At 37.1% G+C, this 24,961-nt stretch overlaps 2 protein-coding genes across 4 annotated transcripts in view; one reads left to right on the top strand and one right to left on the bottom strand.

Annotated features, from left to right (window-relative positions):
• Window positions 1-24,961, bottom strand: part of LOC136039322 (uncharacterized) — a 72,482-nt gene that overhangs the window by 3,642 nt on the left and 43,879 nt on the right. The window lies entirely within an intron of this gene.
• The window catches only part of LOC136039321 (golgin subfamily B member 1-like), a 283,865-nt gene continuing 279,953 nt past the window's right edge, over window positions 21,050-24,961 (top strand). Inside the window, exon 1 of one of the 3 annotated variants that reach the window (XM_065722941.1) lies at window positions 21,050-21,203. The gene's annotated coding sequence lies outside the window, so the exon portion shown is untranslated. Of the gene's footprint in view, window positions 21,204-23,745; window positions 23,926-24,961 lie in introns of those variants that run through there. The other 2 variants (XM_065722942.1, XM_065722940.1) reach the window with 2 other exon arrangements.

Genomic DNA, 24,961 nt, shown 5'->3' with positions numbered 1-24,961 from the left:
ATCATTATCATATGGAAAATTGATTATAAAGCAATTAGAAAGAAAGGCCTAAAAACTGAACGGAAAGTTAAGTGCAATAAGTGTAACTGGGAAAAGAGGATTAAAGGCAAACCAGAATGTCCAGTAACAAGCGTAAAAGAATATCTTTCAAGTTTTACAGAACAGACACAGGCTGCTTTCTCCAAAAAAGATCAATCTTAAAGGCTGCTTGAATTTGAAGGTTGTTTGGGAAGCCATGGGCACTGGAGGAGGGTATTATACACTCTGTGAATTCTTCGTGGTGCTTGGAGTGATACCAATGTTACAAATAGTTTATTCCCGTATTGAAAAGTAGCTTGGTAATGCTTGGATGAATAGTTTATCGGAAGTTTTGCTAGAAAATGGAAGAGAGGCCTTACAATCAGCTCGTCATGATGATAGGTATAAAGAGGACTCATACTGGACAAAAGTGATAAGTGATAGAGACTGGTATAAGCGTAGCAAAGGATATGATTATTCGGCCAAAGGATGTGTTGCAGTTATCATAGATGCATTTACGAAAAAAACTGTTATATGTTGGCATAAAAAATAAATACTGTTATATATATATTTTTTTTTCTGCAAACATCAAAGTTGTTCCCAAAGATCATTTCTGCGTTCTGAATTACAACGGAAATTCGAAGAGCATGGAAACAGATATTCTAGTTGAAAGCTTTTGTTCCAGTGAGGAGATGCACGGATTACAGTTTTTAGAGTTTTTGGTGACGGTGATTCTATTGTTTTTTTTATAAGCTAAAACAAAGTGTTTCCTACGGTTCCAACATATGAAAAGATGAATGTGCAAATCTCGTCACAAAAAGTTATACAACCCTTCCATATAATTTGTGCAAAAATAAAAAAAGGTTTGTACGCCAAATTTCTTCCTAGAGGAATTATCCAGCAACTGACAAAAACTTCAAGGGGTGCGATGAAAATACATTCTGAAAATAATGGAACAGCAAAAGAACTGAAACACTTGTTAAAAAGAGGTCCGTACCATGTTTTTGGAAACCGCACAAAATGTGATTCTGGCTGTACTTAGATTGCTGAATTGACCGTGAACGGTAAAATAGAAGGTCGGTGGGATACTTATCCCCTGCACGTGTTTGAAGATGTTATGACAGGGGGTCGAAATTGCGTGTTGAAAAGCAGAGTAGCTTCGAAATGACTCAACAACAAATTTAGCTGAAAGCTACATGTCAGTTGTTACAAAATTCATCGGAGGAAAGCAAATAACCCGCTCTAAACGAGGTCATACCATGCAAGAGTTAATGGAGTAAGTCTTGCTTATAATTTAGGTCCAAAACGGCATCAGTTAGCTTGAAAAACTATTTTTGGGCTTAGTCCTTCTAGCGTAACAAAAAATATTGTAATAAAACGGGTAAACTTCATGTAAGATCTAAACGTAATTTGACCGGTTACTATAGTGCTTTTGGAGGAAAACACGTTGCTAAATTAAAAAATAGAAATTATAACTTTGGTAATCGTGATTATGGACCAAATTGCAATAAGCCAGACATGACTTCTGATGAAATAAATTTGGCCATACAAAAATATACTGACCAGTATTTAAAATTGGAAACTGTTTGTTCAACATTACCAAGGGGCAATCCAAAAATGACAATTGGGTTGAAGAAAGATATAAGAAAATAACAAGTAGTTACTTCCACAGAATTGCAACCAAAAACAACAGCACCAGGGTTGCCCCGATTATTCAGCAAATTCGAATTTTTGGATCTATATTCTGCTCTGTCCTAATGAAAAAGGGCTTAGATTTAGAAGTAATGACACTAGAAGCATAGAAAAAAAATTCCACTTAAAAATAATAAAGGGAGTGTGCATTCACAGCATCAGTATCTTGCTGCATCTGTAGATAGATTGTTCCCTAATGGCACACCTATAGAGATAAAAACTGTGCATAATATACCAGAATTCAAAACCATTTTTGATGTGGCTCAGTCAAACAATTTATTTAAAAGATTGTTTCTTGAATTATCCAGTGAAGGTCTTCAGCTAAAGCAAAATCACAGGTATTTCGCCCAGATACTAGGCCAACTCGAGATACTGGATAAATAGATATGACACTCAATAGTTTATAACTCTATTGACGACTGAGAAATAATTACGTTTCACCGATTGAAAGAATACTGGGAAAAATATTTCCAAAGCTCGAAGCCTTCTGGAATGAATCCTTACTTACTTTAGACTCAAGAGTTGGAAGTAATATGGAAATCAGAGAACCTGTTTCTGTAAAATGTAACAACAGCACACCTGCCGAAGGACGCAAGCTTGTCTCAAGAAATAAAAAGAGGAAAAAAAAGAAGGTTGAGTCTAGTTGAAGTGAACAGCAAGAAAAAATGCACAGAAGGGATCGGGAGACAACAGTGAATTTACCAGGAACTCTATACATGAAAACAGTGATTTTGAAAAGATAATTTGGTCTGATTTGGAATAGATAAATCTTCGTGTTTGATAAAAAAAAATGCTTTAAAAAACTTTGGTAATGAAAATTCTTTTTCCTCCATAAATTTTTTTCTCATTCTTCGTCAATGTGCAAAAACAATAAAGTTTCTTATCTGGTCTGAAGTACATTAAATACATTTAATACAAACAGTTTTAGTTTCTCATAAACTTTTTGTATGTTACTTGGGCTTAATATTTTGATTTTTATAGTTTTTTCACAAATTCTTGCGTTTTCTGTAAAATTCGTTCATTTTTGGTATTTAATTAGAGCGTCATTAAGTTTCTTTCCAAAATCTTGTGCATTTCGCCCTAACACAAAATAATGTTATTGGCCTAATCAAACAGTTCGTGGTAACGAACTGTAGTGAGCAGCGACGCGGCTCAATAGTAAACGAAACTTTAAAAAAACAGAATTTTGATGCCAAAAGATACATCAAAAGAATCGGATTTTCATGCTGATTTACAGTATTTAAGTTTCATCAAATTTAGTCTTTGTCATCAATGGTTACGAGCCTAAGAAAATTTGCCTTATTTTGGAAAATATGGGGAAACATCCCCTAAAAGTCATAGAATCTTAACGAAAATCACATCATCGCATTCAGTGTATCAGAGAACCCTATGGCAAAAATTTCAAGCTCCTATCTACAAAACTGTGGAATTTCTTATTTTTTGCCAGAAGAAAGGTCACGGGTGCGTGTTTATTTGTTTTTTTTTTGTTTTTTTCCCAGGGGTCATCGTATTAACCAAATGATCCTAGAATGTCGCAAGAGGGCTCATTCTAATGGAAATGAAAAGTTCTAGTGCCCTTTTTAAGTGACCAAAAATTGGATGGCACCTAGGCCCCCTCCCACGCTCATTTTTTCCCAAAGTCAACTGATCAAAATTTTGAGATAGCCATTTTGTTCCCCATAGTCGAAATCCATAATAACTATGTCTTTGGAGATTACTTACTCCCCCACAGTCCCTGGGGGAGTGGCTGGACGTTACAAACTTTGACCAGTGTTTACATACAGTTATGGATTTTGGGAAGTGTACAGACTTTTTCAGGGCGATTTTTTATGGCACTTGGTATTAACCAAGCGACATATAGCAATCGCAAATTCTGTCAGTCTGTCTGTCGGTTTGTCTGTCTGTCGGTCCCGGTTTTGTTACTTTAGGCACTTCCAGGTAAACTAGGACGATGAAATTTGGCAGGCGTATCAGGGACCGGACCAGATTAAATTAGAAATAGTCATTTTCCCGATTTGACCATGTGGGGGAAAGTGGGGGGCCCGTTAATTTGGAAAAAATAGAAAATTTGTATTTAAAAAAAAAAATAAAGTATTTTTAACTTATGAACGGTAGATCAGATCTTAATGAAATTTGATGTTGGGAAGGATATCGTGTCTTAGAGCTGTTATTTTAAATCCCGACCGGATCTGGTGATATTGGGGGGGAGATGGGAGGGGAAACCTAAAATCTTGGAAAACACTTAAAGTGGAGGGATCGGGATGAAACTTGGTGGGAAAAATAAGCACAAGTCCTAGATACATGATTGACATAACCGGAACGGATCCGCTCTCTTTGGGGTAGTTGGAGGGGGGTAATTCTGAAAAATTAAAAAAATGAGGTATTTTTAACTTACGAACGGGTGATCGGATCTCAATGAAATTTGATATTTAGAAGGATATCGTGTCTCAGAGCTCTTATTTTAAATCCCGACCAGATCTGGTGACATTGGGGGGGGGAGTTGGGAGGGGGAAACCTAAAACTTGGAAAACACTTAGAGTGTAGGTATCGGGATGAAACTTGGTGGAAAAAATAAGCACAAGTCCTAGATACATGATTGACATAACTGGAACGGATCCGCTCTCTTTGGGGTAATTTGGGGAGGGGGGTTAATTTTGAAAAATTAGAAAAAATGTGGTATTTTTAACTTACGAACGGGAGATGGGATCTCAATGAAATTTGATGGTATTTTGTGGTATTTTTAACTTATGAACGGGAGATGGGATCTCAATGAAATTTGATATTTAGAAGGATATCGATATCTATGAGCTGGATATCTATGAGCCAGTCCCTGCTTAAAAAATATGCTTAAAAAGTTTCATCCCAACGCATACTTTTGTTAGCAGCCCAGCACGTGGGCATTAAAGCTACACACACGCACTTTGCCACTGTTCCTCGTGTCAAACTCATATACAAATGTAAAAAACTTGATTTACTTCTATTTTTTTATATTTTTTTCTCATTCTTCGTCAATGTGCAAAAACAATAAAGTTTCTTATCTGGTCTGAAGTACATTAAATACATTTAATACAAACAGTTTTAGTTTCTCATAAACTTTTTGTATGTTACTTGGGCTTAATATTTTGATTTTTACAGTTTTTTTTTCACAAATTCTTGCGTTTTCTGTTAAATTCGTTCATTTTTGGTATTTAATTAGAGCGTCATTAAGTTTCTTTCCAAAATCTTGTGCATTTCGCCCTAACACAAAATGATGTTAAATTCGTTCATTTTTGGTATTTAATTAGAGCGTCATTAAGTTTCTTTCCAAAATCTTGTGCATTTCGCCCTAACACAAAATGATGTTATTGGCCTAATCAAACAGTTCGTGGTAACGAACTGTAGTGAGCAGCGACGCGGCTCAATAGTAAACGAAACTTTAAAAAAACAGAATTTTGATGCCAAAAGATACATAAAAAGAATCGGATTTTCATGCTGATTTACAGTATTTAAGTTTCATCAAATTTAGTCTTTGTCATCAATGGTTACGAGCCTAAGAAAATTCGCCTTATTTTGGAAAATATGGGGAAACACCCCCTAAAAGTCATAGAATCTTAACGAAAATCACATCATAGCATTCAGCATATCAGAGAACTCTATGGCAAAAATTTCAAGCTCCTATCTACAAAACTGTGGAATTTCGTATTTTTTGCCAGAAGAAAGGTCACGGGTACGTGTTTGTTTGTTTTTTTTTGTTTTTTCCCAGGGGTCATCGTATTAACCAAATGATCCTAGAATGTCGCAAGAGGGCTCATTCTAATGGAAATGAAAAGTTCTAGTGCCCTTTTTAAGTGACCAAAAAATTGGATGGCACCTAGGCCCCTTCCACGCTCATTTTTTCCCAAAGTCAACTGATCAAAATTTTGAGATAGCCATTTTGTTCCCCATAGTCGAAATCCATAATAACTATGTCTTTGGAGATTACTTACTCCCCCACAGTCCCTGGGGGAGTGGCTGGACGTTACAAACTTTGACCAGTGTTTACATACAGTTATGGATTTTGGGAAGTGTACAGACTTTTTCAGGGCGATTTTTTATGGCACTTGGTATTAACCAAGCGACATATAGCAATCGCAAATTCTGTTAGTCTGTCTGTCGGTTTGTCTGTCTGTCGGTCCCGGTTTTGCTACTTTAGGCACTTCCAGGTAAACTAGGACGATGAAATTTGGCAGGCGTATCAGGGACCGGACCAGGTTAAATTAGAAATAGTCATTTTCCCGATTTGACAATGTGGGGGAGAGTGGGGGGCCCGTTAATTTGGAAAAAATAGAAAAATTGTATTTAAAAAAAAAATAAAGTATTTTTAACTTACGAACGGTAGATCAGATCTTAATGAAATTTGATGTTGGGAGGATATCGTGTCTTAGAGCTGTTAATTTAAATCCCGACCGGATCTGGTGATATTGGGGGGGGGGGGAGACGGGAGGGGAAACCTAAAATCTTGGAAAACACTAAAAGTGGAGGGATCGGGATGAAACTTGGTGGGAAAAATAAGCACAAGTCCTAGATACATGACTGAGATAACCGGAACGGATCCGCTCTCTTTGGGGTGGTTGGGGGGGTAATTCTGAAAAATTAAAAAAAAGAGGTATTTTTAACTTACGAACGGGTGATCGGATCTCAATGAAATTTGATATTTAGAAGGATATCGTGTCTCAGAGCTCTTATTTTAAATCCCAACCAGATCTGGTGACATTGGGGGGGGGGGGGAGTTGGGAGGGGGAAACCTAAAACTTGGAAAACACTTAGAGTGTAGGTATCGGGATGAAACTTGGTGGAAAAAATAAGCACAAGTCCTAGATAAATGATTGACATAACTAGAACGGATCCGTTCTCTTTGGGGTAATTTGGGGAGGGGGGTTAATTTTGAAAAATTAGAAAAAATGTGGTATTTTTAACTTACGAACGGGAGATGGGATCTCAATGAAATTTGATGGTATTTTGTGGTATTTTTAACTTACGGACGGGAGATGGGATCTCAATGAAATTTGATATTTAGAAGGATATCGTCTCTCAAAGCTCTTATTTTAAGTCCCTACCGGATCTGGTGACATTGGGGGAAGTTTGGGGTGGGGGAACCTAAAATGATGGAAAACGCTTAGATTGGAGGGATCGGGATGAAACTTGGTGGGAAAAATAGGCAGAAGTCTTAGATACGTGATTTACATAATTGGAATGGATCCGCTGTGTTGGGGGGGGGGTGGATTCTGAAAAATTAGAAAAAATGACGTATTTTTAACTTCCGAAGGAGTGATCGGATCCTCATGAAAATTCATATTTAGAAGGACCTCGTAACTCAGATCTCTTACTTTAAATCTCAACCTGATCCAGCGTAATTGGGGGGGGGCAGTTGGGGGGAACCGGAAATCTTAGAAAATACTTAAAGCGGTGAGATCAGGATGAAACTGGATGAGAAGAATAAAAACCTGTCTAAGATACGTGACTAACATAACCGGAACGGACCTGCTCTCTTTGGGGTAGTTGGGGGGGGGGGTTAATCATGAAAAATTAGAAAAAATGAAGTATTTTTAACTTACGAACAGGTGATCGGATCTCAATGAAATTTGATATTTAGAAGGATATCGTGTCTCAGAGCTCTTATTTTAAATCCAACTGGATCTGGTGACATTGGGGGGAGTTGGGAGGGGGAAACCTAAAACTTGGAAAACACTGAGAGTGGAGGGATCGGGATGAAACTTGGTGGGAAAAATAAGCACAAGTCCTAGATACATGATTGACATAACCGGAACAGATCCGCTCTCTTTGAGGTAGTTGGAGGGGGGAAATTCTGAAAAATTAAAAAAAAATGAGGCATTTTTAACTTACGAACGGGTGATAAGATCTCAATGAAATTGTATATTTAGAAGTATATCGTGTCTCGGAGCTCTTATTTTAAATCCCGACCAGATCTGGTGACATTGGGGGGAGTTGGGAGGGGGAAACCTAAAACTTGGAAAACACTTACAATACATGATTGACATAACCGGAACGGATCCGCTCTCTTTGGGGTAGTTTGGGGGGGGGGGGTAATTTTGAAAAATTAGAAAAAAAGGTGGTATTTTTAACTTACGAACGGGTGATCGGATCTCAATGAAATTTGATATTTAGAAGGATATCGTGTCTTAGAGCTCTTATTTTAAATCCAAATGGATCTGGTGACATTGGGGGAGTTGGGAGGGGGAAACCTAAAACTTGGAAAACACTGAGAGTGAAGGGATCGGGATGAAACTTGGTGGGAAAAATAAGCACAAGTCCTAGATACATGATTGACATAACCGGAACGGATCCGCTCTCTTTGAGGTAGTTGGAGGGGGGAAATTCTGAAAAATTAAAAAAAATGAGGCATTTTTAACTTACGAACGGGTGATCGGATCTCAATGAAATTTGATATTTAGAAGTATATCGTGTCTCAGAGCTCTTATTTTAAATCCCGACCAGATCTGGTGACATTGGGGGGAGTTGGGAGGGGGAAACCTAAAACTTTGAAAACACTTACAATACATGATTGACATAACCGGAACGGATCCACTCTCTTTGGGGTAGTTGGGGGGGGGGGTAATTTTGAAAAATTAGAAAAAATGTGGTATTTTTAACTTACGAACGGGTGATCGGATCTCAATGAAATTTGATATTTAGCAGGATATCGTGTATCAAAGCTCTTATTTTAAGTCCCGACCGGATCTGGTAACACTGGGGGAGTTTAGGGTGGGGGAACCTAAAATGATTGAAAACGCTTAGATTGGAGGGATCGGGATGAAACTAGGTGGGAAAAATAAGTAGAAGTCTTAGATATGTGATTTACATAATTGGAACAGATCCGCTCTATTGGGGGGGGGGGTAATCCTGAAAAATTAGAAAAAATGAAGTATTTTCAACTTACCAAGGAGTGATCGGATTTTAATGAAATTTCATACATAGAAGGACCTCGTAACTCAGATCTCTTATTTTAAATTTCAGTCATATCCAGCGTAATTGGGGGGGTGGGTAGTTGGGGGGTACCGGAAATCTTTGAAAATACTTAAAGCGGTGAGATCAGAATGAAACTGGATGGGAAGACTAAAAACCTGTCTAATATACATGACTGACATAACCGGACCGGATCTGCTCTCTTTGGTGGAGTTAGGGGGGATTTGGAAAATTGATGTATTTGTAACTTACGAAAGGGTAACCAGATCTTAATGAAATTCGATATTTAGAAGGATCTTGTGCTTTAAAGCTCTAATTTTAAATTTCCTAACAGATCCTGTGACATTGGGGGGATTGGAGGGGGAAACCGCAATTCTTGGAAAACGTGAAAATTTGGGTATTTTATCTTACGAATAGATGATCGGATCTTAATGAAATTTGATATTTAGAAGGAATTCATGTCTCAGAGCTCCTATTTCAAATCCCGACCAGATCTTTTGACATCGGGGAGGGGGGTGGAGGGTAAATCTTGGAAAACATTTTGAGTGGAGGAATCAGGTTGAAGCTTGGTGGATAGAATAAGCAAATGTCTTTGATACGTGATTGACGGAACCGTACTAGATTCGCTCTCTTTGGGGGAGTTGGAGGGAGGGGTTCAGTGATTTGGCGAGTTTGGTGCTTCTGGACGTACTAGGACGATGAAAATTGGTAGGCGTGTCAAGGAGCAGCACAAAATGACTTGATAAAGTCGGTTTCCCAGATTTGACCATCTGGGGGGCTAAAGGGAGAAGAAAAATTAGAAAAAATTAGATATTTTTAACATACGAGTGAGTGATCGGATCTTAATGAATTTAGATATTTAGGAGGACATCGTGACTCAGAGCTCTTATTTTAAAACCTGACCGGCATTAAGCCTCTTATTTTCCTTTTAAATCAATCTATTGATTCATGGAATGTTGTTAGAGCTCATACCATATGATCTCTTGGCTCTTAGCTCTTCATGCCTCGTCACAAGTGCCATATGAGCTTATAGCTCTTGTTTGGTTTGGGGGGTAGAATTGAGGGGAGAGGGTTATGTGGGAGTATCTTTCCTTGGAGGAATCTGTCATGGGGAAAGAGAAATTCAATGAAAAGGGCGCAGGATTTTCTAGCATTACTATAAAAAAAAAACAATGAAAAAATAAACATGAAGAAGTTTTTTCGATTGAAAGTAAGGAGTAGCATTAAAACTTAAAACGAATAGAGATTATTACGCATATGAGGGGTTCTAAAAATACTTTAGCATAAAGAACGAAGTATTTAGGAGGAGATAAATACCACGCTCTTTATGCTAAAGTATTTTTAGTAATTTAAACTATCTATTCTACGGCCTTTCTGATTCAGGAGTCATTCTTAAAGAAATGGGACAAAATTTAAGATTTAGTGTAAACAGCGAAGTATTAAAGGGGGGACAAACCCCTTCATATACATAATAAAAATATAAGAATATAAAAGTTTGTTATTTAAGTTAATTCTTAAGTTTTACTAATAAAAACGCTCGTTAAAAATTAAAAGTTCTAGTTCCCTTTTTAAGTAACCGAAAAATTGGAGGGCAACTAGGCCTCCTTCCCCACCCCTTATTCCTCAAAATCGTCTGATCAAAACTAAGAGAAAGCCATTTAGCCAAAAAAAAGAATTAATATGCAAATTTCATTTTAGCAATTTATGTGCGGAGAGCCAAAATTAAACATGCATTAATTCAAATATGTTCAGAAATTAAATAATAAAATCTAGTTTTTTTTTAACTGAAAGTAAGGAGCGACATTAAAACTTCAAACCAACAGAAATTACTCCGTATATGAAATGGGTTGTCCCCTCCGCAATCCCTCGCTCTTTACGCTAAAGTTTGACTTTTTGCCACAATTCTACTTTTTAAAACAATTAAAAACTTTAGCGTAAAGAGCGAGGGATTGCGGAGGGGACAACCCATTTCATATATGGAGTAATTTCTGTTCGTTTTAAGTTTTAATGTCGCCCCTTACTTTCAGATAAAAAAAACTAGTCTTTTTTATTTAATCTTATTATTAGGAAAGTAGCTTTCATCTAATCAATATTTATATCTTAGACAGTGCAGTTGATTGGCTAAATGAAACTCATGTTAAATTCTTTGTTGAAGTGGCTGAACTTGTACCGTTACTATTCCACGAGGGATGCCCACTTTTCACCACCTGCTTGACATATTGGAACCCCAAGTGTGCCAAACAGTTTTGCCACTCTTGGTGCAGTTCCGCCATGCTTGGTACAGTTATGCTACTCTTTGCACAGTTAAGCCACACGTGGCCCATTTCTACCACACTTGTAGCACTTGTTCCGCACATGGTACGATTCCGCCATAAAATTATTCGCAATAATTTTTCCGTTTCTCTACGTTTTAAATTACCGGGTTATTCGGAAATTTTAGGATCCTCATTGTACTAGATATCACTAGCTAAGCTTAGTTTTCGCACAAAAAAATTATGATTTGTATTTTATTCAGAAAGGATAACTATTATTACAATTAATTTTGAAGGTAAAATATTATTTGAAGAGTAAATTTAAGGACATTCAAACAATATCCTAAAAGCCCTTTGAAAGTGCCGCCAAAATGGTGGAGTTTTCGCCCGAAACGAATGGAATTATTTGTCTTTTTGTCTGAAACGCAGTGTGCTTCAGTTTCCAAAGTACTGACAAAAAGTAAAGAATAAAATCCCTATAAAAATCAAGGTGACTGGAAAGAACTATTGAAAATGAACTGAATGGTTAATGTATAATTGTTTAATGTTTAATATACTAATTACAGGAAGCATCAATAATTAAAGTTTACAGATTTTATCTAGCGACTATTTTTTATTTTGGTTTACGGTTAGAAGGGAACTGTAGCCCAACTCCTATGGGTAGTAATTTTTGTCCGGTTTGGTTTAACTTCAGCGCTCATTTTAATTTTTAATCGCTTAGGATTTAATTATTTGTATATAGCAGTACCCATTACTTTTATGTTTAGTATGATTATTTATTTTTATTTCTGTCCATTTTCAGTCAATTATTCATGGACAGTAATGTATGACCGTTTCACGTTTAGATTATTGAAGGACTTTATTTGTATCCGTCTGTTTCAAATGACTCTTTCATTTTCGATTACTTAACTCAGTAGCCCAATTGTATAATGTACATTCCCAGATTGCTATGAAGTCACAATCTTGTACCGGACTTGACACACATCTGCCATGCTTGGGATACTTATGCCACGCTTGGCACAGATCATTCACTCTTAGTACTGTTCTCACAGTTCCGCTATGCTTGGCACACTTCTGCCATGCTTGGTACTGGCCACCTGATGTATATGATTTCTGAGAGTGAAAAGCCTCTCAAACATTCCACCTTTTTCTTTGGGTAGTTTACTTTTTCACGTGCAGGCTGTTTGTTTTCGTTGTTGTATTTTAACGGGGGCAAATACTATGGAGGGTTTTTAAATTCCTTCTATGAAATCCCAAACTTTTTATTTTTCTCGCTTTTCTTGTATTTCAATACAAGTTCTATTTTTTATGTGCTTTAACCTGTATGCCCCCGGGAGGCTATATTTCTTCCAAAATACGTTCATTTGTACGGGTATACATTGAGTTATTCGTTTTACAAACTTTTCCTCCTGGTATCTTCCCAATAAATTAGTTTTATTTCCTTTAATTCTGTTTATAGGCTACTTCTTTATCATAGTAAATTTATGATGGAACGGCAGATTAGTCTTGAGTTGACTCATGACGGACATTGTCCAATGGACTTGTATGCAAAATAGGGACTGAATTTGCCTGTAATCACTGGCGAACAAGTGACCTAAGCCTAACAGGCTCGCCCATTTGGAGTCTCAGACGGACTACCGTGTTTTAGGACTGACATATGACCGACAAGCCCCCTGGACTTTTAAGTGAATGGAGAGGCCTAGAGTTTTCTAAGTGTTTGGGTAAAAGGAACGGGTAACCGACAGGAGTAACTGTGACTCTCTTATTGAATGAATAGCTGTGTGTTAGCCTTTTGAAAGGGACACCTGCCTAGAGTATCAGGCACCTTGAGTTTGAATGGATCATGAATTTGACTTATGGGGAGGAGGGAGGATAAATCAAAAGACACTACGCATACAGATCATCAAAATAGCGCGTTCGTACTATCTTTACAACAGCTCGGAGGATCAGGTTTGTCAAGAAGGGGAAGGCATCCTAACTATCTGCTTAGGAAGAGAGGGGGGGACTGGCTAGAATTTTTTATTCGTTCCGAATAAAAATTCTTGTAATATAATGTTCACTCTATAGAACTTAAACCCTATTCGGAGTGAACTATCGAGATAAATCAGAAGAACCTATGTGTATCCGGGGTATAAAAATAGCATGGGGATCGAGTTTAAATTTCTAGGTAGTATTGCAGAGGCCAAGTGAACTTCGAATTTGACTTCGAATAGCGTTTTACACTTAAAGACGCCAATTAGGGAGGGGAGCGTTTGTGCCCTCTTGAAAGTTCACTCTTTTTATTTCGGAAATACCTTTTTTTTGGAATTCGCCTTTTCTGTATTTTCATGGAAAAACATCGAAAAACAACAAAATTACCCCCTCCTCTGGGTTTTGAAAACATATTTTGACCCCTCCCCCTTCTGTATTTTAGAGAATGGATGCCACTGTTTGATCTATGAAACCCTGTAGAACTTCAAGAATATTCCTGGAATATATTCATGTTGAAGTCTCCAGGTAAACCAAAATACAGTGAGTGAACCCAGTTTAGGAAAATGACGCGTCTACAGCTGGTCCATTCGTAGGAGTCTTTTTCTTGTTTGGGAGAGGGAGAAAAAAGATCTCTGAAAGTTTGAGCGAGAAGTGCCCAAAAATTCAAGAAAACTTGGAATTTCTGAGAAGAGCCCCCTCCCCCTGCTGTTTACGTCCCCGATCTGCAATGTCTCAAGAAGGGCTTTGTTTACTGAGTTGAAAGTTTCTGGAGGGACGGGTCGGGACAATGGGATTTCAAATTTCTTGTTTATGAAGATATTACTGGGAGGGGGCTCAAAAAAATTTTTCTTTTCTTGATCTTCCTAGACCTTTTTGCAATATTAGCTCCTGGGGGACTTTTTCCACGGTACAGTAATAAGTTTAATCAAAACGGATTACCTTTGGGAGAGAGAATGAGAGGTAAAAGCTCTCTTGTCACAATGGAATTTCAAATTTCTTGTTTATGAAGATATTACTGGGAGGGGGCTCAAAAAAGTTTTTTCTTGATCTTCCTAGACCTTTTTGCAATATTAGCTCGTGGGGGACTTTTTCCACGGTACAGTAATAAGGTAAATCAAAAGGGATTACCTTTGGGAGAGAGAATGAGAGGTCAAAGCTCTCTTGTCTCAGAAATATTTTTTCACCTAAAATAGGTCGAAAACTTTTCTAACCGATCGATGACAGATTTTGTTTCATCCTAGACCAATAGGAATCCTTCGAAGAGGCTGACGTCTATTCAAGAAAAATAATTCAAAACTTATTATTATTTAATATAATATTTCATATAATATATATATATCATGAAAAGAGAAATCACCAATGCAACAGCACAAACGCATAAAAAAAAAAAAAAAAAAAAAAAAAAAAAAAAAAAAAAAAAAAGACAGAAGGAGAAAAGGAAGACTGTTTTCCTAAATTAGTGATTAATATACACCAGCACTTGAACGAGGCCTTAACCCTACTCATCCATACAATCACATAGGTCAAACAGCATAGCCAAACACAATCAACCATAAAGAATAATCCATGGACAGGCAGTCATGTCGTCAATAAGTATAAAAATGGTAGCTAGAGAGGTACTGGTCACCCTTCAATTATTTTGGGCTCTTAAAAAGGGCTCTAGAGCTTACAATTCTTGGTCGAATAATTTTACGACCCACGCCTTCCATAAAAAGCAGACAGGGAAAAATAATACATTTGAGCCATATGTAGAAATATTGAAGTGTCGAAAACAGCAGAGAGGTCGAGAAACAAACCCAAAGAATTGCTCTTACAAGATTCTTGTCACCAAAGCCGATCAAAGGATTCTGCGTCCCATCATGTTGCTCAAACAACGTAAAGCTAGTTTTATGATTAGCCGGAGACGAAATATTAAAAAAATATTTCTATCTGTAAGTGAAAGCATATTTAATTTGACCAATTAGAGCCTACCACATTGTTAAATATCCTTAAACGTTAGGCTCTGCCCAAGGTCGTCTCCCCCTCCCCCCTTGATTTATCTGTCTTACTCGTAAAAGCTCAACAAATATGGATACAACCACATTTTCGATGCGTTTTTTAAGATTTTGTTTTGTACCCCCCTTTCTCCCTCCCCCCCCCCAAAAAAATGAATCCGACCGGACAAAAAACCTGAATACGGCTCTGGCTTTGCCAAAAAAAAAGAAAAAGTGGCTTACATTCATAAAATCCTGGGAAAGAACAACCAGAATAGAAACAAAATTTGTCCTTCACCTTGTCAAAAAGCCGTTTTGTAGCCACCATTTTTGTAGACTGAAAATTAAACCCATGCACCCAATTACTTTGAATATTTAGTAGGTTAAATCACAGGCATTTTAAACTAGTGTAGAAATACCAGTACAATTTTGGCTTCAATAATAAGCTAATGAGAAGAGAGAACATTAGAAGAAAAAATAGTCTGTCATTTGTGGTTTCCCTTGAATAATTGCTAAGTTCAAGAAGCAGGCGTATTCTAATATCCTGCAGAGCAACAATTTTTTATTTACTGACACACCTTTCCTCGCAGGAGACACGTGACACAGCTCGGGGAGAGATAAAGGCTGGTCCGGTTTCACTTAGAAAACCCACTACAACCCCTCATCCCTCTAAAATCTGCATAAGTCAGTCTGAATTTGGATTCTAATAGATGGGGCACAAGGGTAAATACTCCACGATTTAGTTAGTCAGCATCCCCCTCTTCTACTAAGATATCTGGGGGAATGTTGAACTAACCAAAAGCACCATGGGCATGTTATTAGCGTTGCTACTGTTACTGTTGTTACCACTATTGCTTCTACTGAGACTAAGGCATTTGGGGTGAAACTTTTGAGAAATATTTATGAGGATGTTGAACTAAATAAAAACAAAATTACATACAACAATAGGCATATCACACCTATTTTTGAAAGTCACATACTTTTGGGCCATGTTAAAGTCGATGTTGAACCAACCAAAAACCACTTTTCGCATACTGCTTCTACTACGACTGGTGCTACTACAACGTCTACAATTACTACTATGGCAAATTCTATTGCAACTATGTCAACGACAACTACTACTAGCAATACCGAAGCTAACAATATTACATAAGAATTTTCAGGGAATCTCGAAGAGGATGTTGAACTAGATTGAAACACACTGTGTGGATGCAGGCTAATTAAAGGGCATAACATCTATATCCCAGGAATAGCTTACAGTATTAGGTTGAAACTTTCAGTGCATGTCGAGGGGGATGTTGAGCCAACACAAAGGAACTATATGCATACTACTACTACTAATTTCACTGCTACTACTAATACTACTACTAAGGCTAAAGGTATCAAGGAGAAATTTTCAAGAAATATCGAGGGGCATTTTGAATTCCATTAACACACATTATATTGGTGTGCCGTCATGGCTATGTGGTTGGCGCGCTGGATTGGGAATCCTTTGTCTTACGGGTGCGGATTCAATTCCTGGTGTGGCCGGTTAATTGGTTTGGGATGGGGGTCGCTGGCGTGACTCTATAAGCTCAGCCAGAGTAGACCCAGTTCTATTTCGGTATCTGAAAAAATTTGGGGAAGGTAAGCAGGAATGGTTTGGCAGAGCACAGGATCAACTCCCTATTGCACTTCCTGGCTGAAGGGCTACGAAACGGAGATCAGTACCGCTGGTTTCGACCTTGGGGCTCTAGTACTGTTGTATTTACTTACACTATTTGTGCATGCAGGCTTTCAATATGTCGCATCAACAGTGACTCAAGAACGACTTAGAGTATAAATTTGAAACTTCCAGGGCATATTGAGGGTTTTGTTGAACTAATAAAAATGCACCGTGTATATACTAATGATACTAGTATGTCGCACTACTACTTCTGTTGGGAACTTTCAAGGACTGTTGAGGGGGATGTAGGGCTAAGTCAAAATACATTATGTGCATGCAGGTTATCAAAAGGACGTATCAGCAATATCGCAGGAATGGCTTAAAGCATTAAGTTGAAATAATCAGAACATGATGGACGTGCATGTGGATTATCAAAGGGTTGTATTATCAATATACCAGCAATAGCTTAGGTTATTAAGCTAAAAAACACAGGGCAAATCCTAATATACATAATCCTAATATACGGGTAGCAAAAATACTACCACTTTTGCTAATACTACTACCGCTACTATAACTACTACTAATAAACTAAATCAAAATAGCTTAAGTGGATCCAGGTCGTCACTATATCAAGGTGAAATATTTTAGGACTAGAATAGGGTATAAAGTAGAAAGTTTCACGGAAAGTTTATGTTGCTTTGAAATTAAATAAAAGTAGGCGCATGCTAGTTATCAACAAGACATCTGTCAATGAGAAATATCTGTAATGTCTCTAGAACAACTAAGGGCATTAAGTTGAAACGAACTTCAATTAATTTTAAAAATATTCTCCACAAAAAACGTTTTTCGAAGAAAAGTAAAAATCTGCATTGCACCAAAGATGGATAGAAATGAAGCCAAATAGTTTTCCAAACGTAAAACTTCTGTAAATCACCGTCAGTATATATATGAAACCCAAAACGAACAGATATTACAATAAATAAACTAGCTAAAATTAAACAAACAGAAACTAAGATAAGTAGGGCTAGCACCCCCCGTAGCTTCTAAGGGCCACAATATAATTTTTAGTTTAATGAAAGCAAATACATTTTAAATGTTTTCTTTTTTTAATTTTAGTAAATCCAATATTATTAAGACTTTCAGAAATGAATATCCGCTTATGTATTCAACTGTTAATCGACATTTTTTTTTCGTAATCTTGGTGATGATGGGGATTTTTATTGATATTATGAGAAATAGAAACACACAGCTCAAAATAAGGATTGTTTTCAGTAAAGGACAAATCAAGTTTTGGTATTCACAAGGCATGTTGGGTGTCAGCCCTACTACTTTTATTTTCATCTCTTTTTTTTCGACTCGGTTATTTATTTTGATTTCTGTTTTTATTTGGTTTTATATACTTACTGGTGGTGGTTTATGGCAGTTTTACGCTTTGAAAATTCTTTGATTTTATTTTTGACATCTCTGTTTCATTTAGGTCTTTTTAAATTAATTCACAAATCTGGGACATAGGACCGGTTTTGTAAACCAGTTCAAAACTATATATTTACGTAATTATATGACAGACTAATTTCAGATGACTAAATGAAGCATGTCATACCATAAGGTATCGCGTCTGCAGTCGTTATGGGGACACTAATGGTGGCCCGATTCCTTGAAGACCAGTGCCAGAAAAGCACATGCAAGGATTCCTAGTTTTTATGACTGGAGGACCAAAGTTTGCCTCTCTCCACTCCAGGCCTGACGTTTTAAGTCCAACATTTCTAACTTTCAGTTAAAGGGTGTTTCAGACAAATATTCAGTTGATCAGGAAAGGGGTATTTACCCATTAAAATCGTGCTATGTGGAGGAAGATATTTATAGTAAGCATGCAATATTGGTGCTACAGTTGGCAACTCCCCTTATCTTACTGCGTAAAATCTTGACCATTAATTTTATATGTTTAACCGTGCACAAAGGGGAGGAAGGTGTCCTGCAAGAAGAAGAAGAGCTTCCCAAGATAACGGTAGCACTTTGAATCGAAATTCAATTTTCAAATTTCGTAACCCTTAACCCTCCCTTCTAAAACAAATATTTAAGGTGTGCAGCAATTATCATTCTAGAACCATTTTTATACAGAAGTTAAACTTTCACAGAACTTTTGTAGAATAAAAGGGGGTATGTATAGGAAGGGGCATCCTCCTTCCCCATCTATTTAGGATAAGTCCAAGTAGGACACTAATATGAACACAAATAAAATACAAGATAGTAGTTTGTTTTTTTGTTTTTTTTCAAATGCAAGCATTGAGAAACGCTACAACTTAAAATGAATAGAAATTATACTATACATATGAGGGGGTAGTCATTCCGTAAACCACCGTAAGTTCAAATTAAGTCTTATTTACTTTAGCTTAAAGATTTGTTGGATTAAGAGGAACCCTCCTCCTATATGCAGTATAAGTATCCTGCATATAATTTAAAACTAAAGGTCGCTTTAAGTTCTAACGTCGGTCTTACTTTCGGTACTCCTGTATTATTCAGAACACACTTGAGAAGTTTGCTGAATGTACGATCTATAAAAGCCGGTTTCATAGCCACAAAGGCAAATAACGGCAGACAGTATGTATTGGACTAGAATTTGGGCTATATATTTGCACATTAGGGGGAGGGGTAAGGCTAGGTTAAGTTAGGTTACTTTACCCCCACTCCCCCCTAATCTGCAAATATATAGCCCAAAATAATATTATTATACAAATAAATTATTATATTTTCATAATATTTTGGGATATTTCATGAGAATCAACCTAACTTCACTACTCGTTTGTGTTCTGAACCGAGATGTGTGAATGTGAATAATACAGCATTACCTTACTTTCATTTGAAAGAGTCACTTTTATCGTTTTATTCTGAATAGGCTCGAAGACAGAATTGGGTAGTATTGTACTAAATGTAGTAGCGCACTACAGTGTTATAATATATATATTGCAGATAGCTGTTGGGGTGGCGCTTCGCGCCACCCCAACACCTATTTCGTGGGGGCACTTCGCGCCCCCCCAAGCCCCCCACGCGCGTAAGTCGTTACGTGCCATATTAGTTACGCACCATTGTAGTTATGTCCCAGTGTCCCACCTGTGAATATAGATAGATATAGATATGATTTTAACTACGTAAAACTTGCGAATATACAATATTCTTCGATGTCCCATTGTCTGTGCATATAAATAGATTGTCAGGTTTACCGACTCTTGAACATGCAACATAAAATTGTCCGTGGGAAAAACAATCCGTATTCAGATCTATACCTCATTATTCTAATGATTGCCCTTGAGCTTTGTTGATGGTGATTGCTAATCGAACATTCCCTGTGTCCCCGTCGTCATTTATATATCCCCTGTGTCCCCCGGCGTCCCCGTTGTAGTTGTGTCCCTGTGTCCCGGTCGTCATTTATATTCCCAGTATCCCGGTCGTCATTTGTGTCCCGGTGTCCCAGTCTGTAATTTCTCTTTGAGTGTCCCGGTCGTCATTTATATGTCCCGGTCGGTATTTGTGTCCCAGTGTCCCAGTCTGTAATTTCTCTTTGAGTGTCCCTTATATATAATAGATTAGAAATTGTGTCCAATATGATTGTTTTGGGACCCTTTGTCTAACGCCCCAAAACCTAAGATTTTATTCTGGATCAGTAGGTGGCCACAAACTAGCCAACCTTGGGTAAAGTCTGCTCAAAAATATTAAGCGTTCCTACATTTATAACAACGACGACTAGGCTCATTCAAAAGGAGTTATGTTACAAGACATAAATTTAAGAGGAGTTTGGGAGACATAAATTTAAGAGGAGTTTGGGAAAAAAGCTCAGATTATGTTTTCTACTATTATTGTCGGTCAAGTGTCTGTCAAAAGTTCTTTTTAATACATCCAAAACGGATATGACAATTTGAGCAATAAAAGATCCATTCCCCAACTATTCTTGTACATGAAAAAGGGATATAACTTATTATTTCAAAGAATCAAGTTTTCTGAGAACCAAAAGAGATATGGAAAGCGGACTGTGTCAATTATCCGCACGCCGTATTGGGACAGCAGCTTTGCTTTCATCATTGATTTCTGAATTAAAAGAGGAATAGTTGTGGGCAAGTTAAGTCATGGCTAATTGTAGAAAAAGCCAAGACAGAACCTCTCAAGACAGAACTTAGTCTAATAGAACCTCTGACAAGAGAATTAGGTTAGATAGAAAAAAGAACGCTTAATTTATTTCCAACCCAAAACAGGCACATAAGACGAGTGTTATTCCTCAGAGGATCAAATGAACGCTAAGGAAATGCTGGCTAGAATTTAAGCTAAAAAAAAAATAGTGCCACCATTTAAATTCCATCAAATGCGCCTACCCTGTCTGATAACCCTTTCAAAGTGCCGTACAAGTTCACCTGTCTGACTCCGCCGCACGTAATGACGACAATGTAAATGCTTGATAGATAAGTCATTACTAATGATAGATAGGTGTGTTTTCCTGGCATCAGTAAATATTGCTTGAAGCTGCAAACATTTCAAATTTGTAATAGGCTAGGCAGGGTTCCCGTTTCCTTGAGAGAATTGTAAGTTAAACTAGTTATGGGTGTATCGTGCTTTATTTTGTATGTGATTTAGTTTTTGGTTACTTATTTGTTTTTAAAACAAGATTTCTTTCCTTACGAAAAGGATTATATGTCTGAATGAGCTGTAACATTCGAATAACAGGTATTTTGTTGCTTTTACTTGTGAATATTTAGACCTTTTTGCTCATTAACTTCTTCAGATTACGTCCAACCGATTAACCGTATTAATTTAATAGCAGCAAGAGTCTTCCTTTGACGAAAACACAATTATAACAAAGAGTTCACCTAGTACCACTCAATTTCCTTTCAACACTCTTTCAAAATATAATCTTTTCTACCGTGACAAGTGTGCCACCTTCCTGATGGGGCTATATATAGCCTTAGACTACGGACAAAACTTATAAGATATCACTATAGTAACAAAGAACTTACTTTATGCAGATAATTTCTATTTATCACATATTCTGGGTCCCAAGCAAGAATGTTATTATTATAGTGTCTCCTTCGCTTTATCCCAACAACACTATAGAAATGAAGTTAGGTTAATCAAATTAAAAATACAAAAAATCATGAAAAATATAATACATTAGTTACAAAATTATGGAAACCACTACAAAGAATTAAGAAGAGCGGGCCACCAAGATTGCATTATATTAAATTCCTAACCTAACCAAAATGCCAACTCTAAAAAATTGAATATTTAATTAAGATATAGGTTCGTTCAGATATAGGTTTAGTTTGGTCCGTATAGAGCATGGTAAACCGTTTTTTAGTAGCAAAATTCTGTAGTGTTGTTGGGATAACGCGCAAGTACCAAAAATTGGAAAAACAACAAAATTGCCTCCTTCAAATTTTGATAAACACATTTACCCTTGCCCCTACATGTTCATGAATTGACATCTTTGTAGCCTAAGACTATAAATAGCCCCATTAGGGGACAAGAAATGGTAGCGGTAGGGTACATTACACTAAAAAAGAGCATTGCATTGGGAAATAAATGGTATATTTTTTTTATTTCCATCTGATTTCTGTCCTACAAGCAACATTAACCTAGATGGACATACGCTTCACCGTAAGCGCGTTTGGCTCCGTATGAGAAGAAGCCTACCTTGGACTAGGCTTTTACCGAACAATGTAGGCTCATTCTTTGCATTTTTCATCAAAAATCTACTAAAGAGCAGGCGTGAATCCAGGCAATCCAGGCTTATTATTTTTCTATTGTAGACAAATCGCCAATTTTTCTCACGTTCCCCCCTCACGAATATATCCTCGCGTTTTTACCAGACCTTTCACACCTTATACATCGAGAACCATATTGAACAAATTTATACAAAACGGTTCATGTTAATAATAGTAAATAAATATCAACCCAATTCAACAGTATGAAAACCAGCATTTGGCAAAATATCATGGTATCAAAAGACTCGACTTTTTATGCTAATGTGTAGGGATTCCCTACTAGGGAATATAAGCCCGAGACTCCCCAAAGACCTCTGTCCCTTTTAAAAATGTGAAAATTATAATATTAAAATTCACTTTTATGACGTTTTAGACCTTCAAAGGTTAATTGTATCAAAGCAATGGTAATCAGAAGCCGACAGGACTGTTCCTAGGGTTGGTGGTGCCTAGGCGAAGCTAAACTATTGGACCCCCCTATAACTTGCATGTGAACTAGCAAGTGGCTAATGAAATCACCTTTAAAAAAATCTTAGCCAAAGCGCCCCCAACAATGACACCCGGCAGCTTGCCATGGCCCCCTTCTTAGATTGGCCTTAAAACAGATAAGACCGTCGTCCAAGCTATTTGGCAGTTGGCAATTTTATGCATGGATTGATATCCATTCATTTTAAACAGCGCTCTTTCTTTTAGTTTGATAAAAATACACAAAGAAACGAATAGAAACGTTCAATTTGCACTTTCTTATTGAGAGCCTCTCTTTCTAGTTTCTACAATACTTTCCCCATTATGTTGGCGTTGTGCATTGCCGTAAAGAACATGGTTTACTTGAGATTGAAGGATTTCGAAGTCAGTAATTGCGAATGTGAGGTTAAAATAGCAGCTTGACTCACATTGGTATTGGTTGGTAGACATGGTTGCTTAGCACATCTTTGTTCTAATCCGCTTCTGCTCAAAGTATGGCAATAGCGGGGGGGGGAGAGTTATACACTAGAAATGTAAAAATATAAAATATAAGGAGTTTAATATCAGGAAAATAGGGCCTAGAACGTAGCTGCCCCCCGGAACAGGCCTAGAACCACCAAAGAAGTATGGGAAACTAATAAGAAAGGAAACTTAAGTTCCTCAGGCTGGATTAAAGACTTAGGACTTCAATTTGAACCAAAATTTTAACAAAAATATATTGGGTTTGTTTGAATTTTCCTAGTCTTGTTGAGTAACAACCCTCTGTCGGTAACGCTAGTTGTTTTTTTATCCCTATTTAACCATTTTAAATCGCTAAAGATTCCTCAAATTGGTTTTCCGTTCTGTGCGCCCTACCCATTGACGGTCGGTATTGATTTCTAACTATTACACTGCTCTGAACCCCAAACACAACTATGGTTCGTTGCTTTTTTTGTGGTGCGAACCACTCAGGATTTGGTATTTGTATGTAATTGAGAATATTCTAATTAAGGTGCTTACTCAGATCTGTGGCTGAATGCCATATTGGTCTTATAGATAATTTTGTGAGCATTGCCAAGCGGTCTACACCTTGCAATGTTACAAAACAGTCTTCTGATATGCGTTTTATTGTTGGTGTAAAATTGATACTTTACGACCTGATCCGTAAGTTGGGTCTTTTTTAGCATCTCGAAAGCTACAAATAGAAGGGGTTGGACACTACATCACTTAATGTGCACTAAAGGGTAAGACTTAATGCCGCCTTTGAGGTGCAAAATGTGGAGTTGGAGGTACACAGGTCTTTATAGTTTTGCCAAAGAGTATCAAGCCGGTTACAAAAGAATATAAAGAAGAGTGTATATAGTTACTCAACACGTACATATATGGACAGAGCTTTAAAACCCATAACCGAATTTTTTGGCTATTAACACCTTGCTCCCTAAAACAAACTTCTGCGTAACATGCATTATGGTTAAATAGCGCAAAGTTGCCTTTCTTTAGTTGTTGAAACGAAACTGGCTTCTCATTTTCTAATAGGGAGGGGGGTGACTGGGGTCTCATGTCAATCTTTTTTTTCTGAAAGGAGAAGAAAATAATTTTCTATGACACGAGACGCGTTAAAAATCGTAATCTTTTATGACTTTCAAACCGAAACGTACACCAACTGAAGAGGCTCATACCCTGGTACTCAGCGAGATCCTTGCCTTCCCTGAAACCCAAATGGTTTTACAAATTTTCTGCCAATTTGAGAAAATGAAAACCTTCATATTTTGTGTGTGTATTTCTTAACCATTTCCTTCTAAACGTTGCGTAGACCGAGATGGGCTACCGTATATATATATATATATAAAAAAAAAAAAAAAAACTCCGCGAATTCTAATAAATGACTAAGTTGTTTTTCCATAGGGCTCCTATACAAAGTAAAACTATTGGTAACTTGTTCCTCTGTGCCAACAGATATGACTTTAAAAGAGAAGTTACAATTTCCTTCTTCTTAATCATCGTTTTTGAAAACTAGAATTTCAAAAAACAGGAAAGTGCATATGAGCGGAGGGGGCCTTAGGGCCTGCCTTCTCGAAATCAGTAGATTTTCATTATTTATTGTATAATTTCCTATTATAGCAAAAGTCGTTTCTTCAGCAGCACCCAAACTTCTGCCCTCAAAGGCTTCTTATCAATAATTCGACTAATGTTAACGATTAAAGTTCATTACGAGAAAAAATTTATGGGATTTTGGCGAAATGCCTAAAAATTTCGTGAAAATGGGGTTGGATCGAAATG

Source organism: Artemia franciscana, chromosome 19 (assembly GCF_032884065.1).
Source record: "Artemia franciscana chromosome 19, ASM3288406v1, whole genome shotgun sequence".
NCBI lineage: Eukaryota > Metazoa > Arthropoda > Branchiopoda > Anostraca > Artemiidae > Artemia > Artemia franciscana.
This window is presented reverse-complemented; position numbering and strand designations above follow the sequence as displayed.